We start from the raw sequence: 7,379 nt of genomic DNA on the forward strand, positions 1-7,379 counted from the left end.
TAGTCATCGCATTCACTGTCCTAGGAATCACATTCCCAGAAAATTCTGTTCATCTCCTCACTGTGCTGTGCTCTTTCTTCTAGGATTTCAGAAGCACAAAATCTCAGGGTACAAAAGAGATTCAGAGACCCTCCAGTCCAATGGTTCTCAAAATGGAGCCTCAGAGTTTCTATAGACCCTTTCAGGGGTTTTTAAGGTCAAAACTATTTTTGTGATGATATGATGTATTAATTTCTAATATGGTAAATATTGATAAATATAACCCACATACGGGGTAATCTGCAACAACTTTTGAGTCCTGAGACCAAAGAATTTGAGAACTGCTGAACTATTCCAACCTGTGACCAAAGATCTCTTCAACAGCTTTGCCAACAGGTGGCCCTATGCAGGGATCTGTTGGTCCAGTTTATATACTGATTGTTTACACACACACACACACACACACAGACACACACACACATACACATTATATATAATATTATTACACAATTGTATGTGCAGTTATAAATATCTTATTATATGTAAAATCATAATTATATATTACATATTATAGAAAAATTCCTTAATATTCATGAATAAATATATAAGTAAATATATGATATATGAATGGGGGTGGGGAGTCTTGGCAAAGCTACTGCAGTCATTTACCATTTCCTTTTGCAGCTCATTTTACAGATGAGGAATTGAGGTAAACAGAGTTAAGTGACTTGACCCTGGGTTATACAGCCAGATTTGAACTCAGAAAAATGAGTCTTCCTGACCTCAGGTTCAGCACTATACCCACTGTGCCACCGAACTGCTCAACAATAACAATAAAAAATTTATTATTATATATAAATAAGTATATTATAATAATTAAATATAACATATAAACTATATGTATGATATACAATTAATTATAATATATAATTGTATATTACATATTATTATATATGTTATATAAATATATAACATAATATAATTAAATATAACATATAAACTATACTATAGTACATATTATATACACACTATAAACATATATATGCATATATATATATATATATATAAATAATATATTAAGATATCCCCCTCACTCTATTTATCTATCTATCTGTATTTCTCCTCTTAGTACATCCTTCTAGCCTTCCTTATTCCCTGGCCTAGTCTCCATATTTCCTTCATATACCTCCCTATATATGCCCATACACACACATGTGTGTGTATGTATATTGTCTCTTCACTCTGATCATATTTTTCTAGCTTTCATATATATCATTTACATACGCACAAGTATACTGATGTGTCACACACATGGACACACTTTGATTCAAATCCTAATCCTAGGGTTTATTAGCTATGTGATAATGGGGAAATTACTTAAACTCTCTGGGATTCAGTTTCCACATCTGTAGGAAGGTTTAATAATGCCATATTAAGTTTCTATGTGCTGATATCCATAAAGTCCTTTGCAAACTATGAAGTCCTATATAAATGCCTATAATGATTGCTTATTCCTCTCCTCTCCATGAATTTGAAAGATGACCAGTTGGAAGTTAGCCCTCAGTCTCTAAGTTAACTGTGATATAATGAAATGAGAACTCAATTTGGAGTGAAGAGTTGGGTTTGATCCCTAGCTCTGTATAACCTTAAACAAGTCTCTTATATTCTCCAGGCCTCAATTTTGTCATTTGTGAGATAAGAAGTTTGAACTAGATATCCTCCAAGGTCTCTTTCTGTTTTAAAATACAATTCCATCCACGCCAATTTTTCTTGAAAGGCAGTGTGGCTCAGTAGAAAGAAAATTTATCCTGGAGTCAGAGGACCTGGGTCAAAACTCACCTCTAATACTTATTACCTGTATGACCCTAAATAAGTCATTTTGCTTCTCTAGGTATCAGCATGCTTAACCGTAAAAAGCAACAGCTTCAAGGCTCCTTCTGGATCTATGATCGCGTATCTCTAATTTTATCACAAAAGCATTTTCTTAGGAGGCATTATAGGATGGATTGGATCAGAAAGACTATATCCAAGGTTTCCACAAGGATATAGTCAAGGACACTGTTATAGTAATACAGAAGTGAGTTAGAAGGATGTGCACTAGGAATGACAGTAGGAATAAGATAATTAAAGAGCCCTTGTGAAGTGTAAAGAGTGAAATATCATACAAATGCCAGCTAATCAAACTCATAGGCAGCCCTGGTCTCAATAGCGACATGCTTTCAACAGCTGAGGGAAGAGTATTTACCTTTCACCTTTAAATATTTCCTCCTGAATATCAGCAAATTAAGGGGATTTACATCTGTGTATAGTCAAATAATCTCCATGTTTTTCTCCAAATAAGTAGTCAAACTTTGCAAAGTAAGAATAGAATGGAGTAATAGAGTTTATTTAAATTTCACTCTAACTTGTCACTAATTTTCTTTTTCTTATTTTTGTAAACCTTTTGTTTCATTTCCTTTGGGCCTGGTTTGATTTCTTTTATATCCTAGGAACTTGGACACAATCCACTTTGCATGCATGAGTAAAAGTTTCAAGTGGCCTGCATATCTAGTTATACTGGTGGAATTATTATGTATATTAGTCATAATTAACACTGAGCTTACTTTCCCTTAAGATTTAGTTCATGTGTTACTTAAAGGACAAATGGAATTTATTGATACAGTTAGCTATTTAGAAAACAAATCTGAAATTATGCTCACATTCATCATTTCATAACCAAGGTGGCCTGAAGTTGAACTTTGTCTATCATAACTGGAAAAGGAAGAAATTCTTTTTTTAAACACGCATATCATGGAGCACGAAACATTATCAAGGCCATGTGTGACCAGAAAAGGAGGTGGGCTGATCTTGGGGCAAAGAGAGATGACAGAGAGACAGACAACTCGAAGAGTATATTGGAATTCATGAAACGCTAAAAGAAACAAAGGACAGCCTCCAGCATGTTGGAAGATTTATCTATGGAGAATTTCTGAGAAGACAGGGTCAAATTATTACATAGGATGAGGAGAGGATGGGTTGTATTTGGCATTTGTGGAAAGGAGGTCCACGATGATTATGTCAAGGATTCACCAAAGAAAACATGAAATTTCTCTTGTGGTCCAATACAGTTTAATTTCTACTTTGAACTCTGTAGGATGTTGACTAGACATCTTGTTGAACAAGAGAAGAAGAATAGCCCTGCAATCGATCCATGTCTTTCCATCTTTTTTCCCCCTCCCAACTAGAAATACACCAGTCATTCCACTCACTCCGGAATCATCGTTGTCCTTCACCCTCATGTTAATGTGTGTTTATTTATATACAGATGCAGATGATTTTATATGTTTATATATATATATGTGTGTGTGTGTGTGTGTGTGTATGTATATGTATATATGTATATGTATATATATGTTGATATATATACATATATCCATGTATACATACACACAAATTATATATGTACATACAGAATAAAAATATGTATATCATGTATTATATGTATATAATATATATTTATTAGGGGAACCTTTATACAAGCAAATAAATGAAGAACAAAAAAAGAGTGAGCTTGTTAATCTGATATTTATTTGCTTGTTTTCTCCTCTATTAGATTGTGAACTCCTTGAGGGCAGGGATCCTTCTTTTTGCAACCCCAACACTTAACACAGTGCCTGGCATATAGTTGTGCTTAATAAAATGTTTATTGACTGACTGACTGATATCCTGATCTCTTTGTAAATTGACAATATGGGCACGTGTAATATGAACACATTGTTCATTTATAAATAGAGCTTTCCTTATATTTTATTTGGACTTTTCCTATATACTCATATTCCAATTTGTATTATCTTTTGTGTATGTAGTAAATACTTCTTCTAGAATCTAAGTTCCTTGGGACAGGGAGTTCTATCTCCTTTTTCTTTGTAGTTCCTATGCCTAGCACGATGTCTTACACATAATGAGTGCTTGAATATTTATTGAATTAAAAACAGAATTAACTTGAGTCAAAGTGAAGAGGCTTACCCTTTTCTTGACCTTCTATATCCTATACACACAGATCCAAGCAGCTTATACACCCACAAAGGTTCATTTTGTTCTTGAGTTAGATACCGAAATTGCTGTCATACTTTATGAAAAAAAATCTTTGCAACTCAAATTTCATCTAACATTTATTAGGTTATTTTTAAAAATGAGTAGTTTAAGGCCTGGGCTTTAATAGATAGTAATAGTTAAGTAAGTTTTCCTGACTTGCTTAACTTATCTTACCTGCTCTCAAAGCCTTCTTTCTAAAAAAAAAAACCAGGGGAAAAAAGTTAGTCTGCTTAATCAAGTAACTTACTCGAATCTTGACTACCGACTACCCTCAAGAAAAGACAAACCATCAAACATCAGAATATTAAATTTCTATTACAAGTTCGAACAGTCATCCAAAAACAGATGAAATACCAGGCTACAGTTTTACCTGGACAATGGGATAGTAAAGTGATTGACAGGAACAAATTCACATTTGGACAGATTTCTTCTGTCCTTTTAAGAACAGACATGCCCAAGTATAGCCAAGAGATTACCTTTTCACTTGGGCAAGGGCTTTATTTGCAAATGGGCAGGAGGTAGTTTTCAGGGGGTAGGGAAAAGGAGAGTATGCAGGCAGGAAGAGATGCTTGAGTATGTGTTTCAATCTACTTAAATGCACTTGAGTAAATTTTCTTTGTGTTGCTAGGTACTCCTTCAGGGAAAGATTATTTTTTTCACAGTTTTTTCTTAAATTCCTCAATTTCTAACACAATGCTTAGTATACACAACTGTTAATAATTACCAATAATAATGGCTAGCATTTCTGTAGTGTGTTAGGGTTTGTGAAGCATTTTACATGTTACCTCACTTCATCCTCACAACAACACTGTGAGGTAGGTGTTATTATCCCCATTTTACAGATGAGGAAACTTGGGCTGAAAGAAATTAAGTCATTTGTTCAGGGTCACACAACTAGTAAGTAAGTGTCTTAGGCAAGATTTGAATTTAAGTCTTCCTCATTTAGTTTACTGTGTCACCCAGCTACCTATAATTGATTGACAAGAAAGTCAAGACTTTGAGAGAGAGAGAGAGAGAGAGAGAGAGAGAGAGAGAGAGAGAGAGAGAGATAAGTGATCTAAGATAATTCAATAAATCAGAACTACAACTTGCATTGGAGGAGAGTCAAGACCAGAAGTCCCATATCCTTCTCTGATCAATGTTCTATACCCAGTGCCCATGGCTGGCACTGTGGGGAATATGAAGAAATGTAAAATGTAATCACTCTCTTTAAGGTGTGATTGTGCAATAAAAGTACCTGGTAGAAAATGTTTTATATGTTTAGTTTGAAAAGTGAATCTTCCCATTCATGAATTTTGAAATTTCTATGTTTTATATTCTAGTATATGATGAGAAGTCTTCAACCAATGTTGAACTACTGCTTGTCAAGGATGTTTCTGAGGGGATTCCTGTTGAAGAGTTACTTGGATGAAACAACCTCTGAGATCCTTCAAACTCTGAATTTCTTTAATTTTGTGATCCTGTGACCTGATTAGACTAGATATAGTGAAAAGGATAAGAAGGTAGGTGGCACCGCAGATAAGAGTGCCAGACCTGGACTCAGAAAGACTCATCTTCCTAAGTTTAAATCTGGCCTCAGATACTTACTAGCTGTATGACCCTAGGCAAGTCACTTAACTCTCTTTACCTCAGTTTCCTCATCTGTAAAATGAGCTAGAGAAGGAAATGGCAAACTTCTCCAATATCTTTGCCAAGAAGACCCAAATGGGGTCACAGAGAGTTGAACATGACTGAAACTAATGAACAAGAGAAAAGGACATAGGGAAGGAGAACATGGAATTTCTACTGTTTTCTGTTAGACAAAAACAATGTCCTGCTTGCAAACGTTGCCACTTTTCCCTCTGGTCCTTGCCGGACTGCTTGCGATGGATCTCTAACTTATTTCTTCTCTTCTAGGCCTTTGACTATAGGAGAATGTCTTCCCTTGAGCTCAATCTCTCTCAGCCAAGTCAGTGACTAAGCAATATCTTGATTCTTTCTTTCTTTGGTACTCCCCGTCCTGCTTTTCAACTTTGTGTACGGGGTCTCAAGTCGCTAAGCCACATGGCCTCATCTCAAGAAAGCTTAATGGGGCCCTAGAAGAGCTAACAGTTTTTAATCCAATTCCATTCTCTCTGCAGTAGTATGTATGCTTGTAGTTCTAGATCAGGGGTTTGTAAACTGAGGTCCATGAATTAGATTTTTTAAAGCAATATTTTGATAACTATATTTCATTTAAATTAGCTTCCTTTGTAATCATATGTATTTATATATTTAAAAATATTATTTTAAGAAGGGGTCCATAGTCTCACCAGACTGCCAAGGAGGTCCATGAAACACAAAAAGTTTAAGCAACTCTTTTCTGGGATTATTTTTATGAAACATACACTCAATTTATAGAAGCCATTTTTTTTTTGTATTTTGTATTTTGCTAGGCAATGGGGTTAAGTGACTTGCCCAGGGTCACACAGCTAGTAAGTGTTATAGAAGCCATTCTTGAAAGATACTTATGTTTGTATTTGTCTTAGGAATTTTCCCAAGGTCTAGGTACTTTCTAATTCTCATTAACTATTTCTCTGTCTCTGGAGTAAAACTCTGTCTATATTATTGAAGTAAAATCTCTTCACAGCTCTTAGATGTTGCAGTTTCACTGAAGATCTTGGAAATTACTCACTGGGAAGCAAAATCAAATCATACATTTAAATCACTTCCTGATTAATATTGGGGCATAGAAGAAAGGCACCTCAGCTGGCAGTCAGAAGAACTGAGTGCTAGCTACGAGTTTCTACTTATTTCTGTGTGACCTTCAGCAAGTGACTTAACCACTCAAGGCCCTCATTTTCTCATATAAACTGGGGATTTAAGGTTGGTGAAATTAAGGGAGGACATGGATGAGGGCTGAATAGGATGAGGTGGCATGGATGGGTTGCAATACTTAGGAGTACTTAGACAGAAGAAACCACATAATAAAATGAGAATGATATATTTTCTCTGCTTATGTCACTTGCCGCTTGTTGGTGCAGATCTGCGATTTCATCTATGTGCAGAGCTCTCTCCACTAATGCAGGTCATCAACTCCTCTGCAATTTAATAGCTAGCTAGCAATTTTCAAGGTTTGCAAACTTCTGCACATATATTATCTTATTTCATCCTCACAATAACCTTGGAAGGTAGGTGCTATAATTATCCCTCTTTTACAGATGAGGAAACAAAGACTGAAACATGTTAAGTGACTTGCCCATGGTCATACAACAACTTATTGTCTGGAGCAGAATTGGAATTCAGGTATTCCTGAGAAGCTAAGTGACTCTATTAGAATCACACAGCCATTATGCATCAATATCAGG

Source organism: Phascolarctos cinereus, unplaced genomic scaffold, assembly GCF_003287225.1.
Source record: "Phascolarctos cinereus isolate Bilbo 61053 unplaced genomic scaffold, phaCin_HiC Scaffold_4;HRSCAF=312, whole genome shotgun sequence".
NCBI classification, from domain to species: domain Eukaryota; kingdom Metazoa; phylum Chordata; class Mammalia; order Diprotodontia; family Phascolarctidae; genus Phascolarctos; species Phascolarctos cinereus.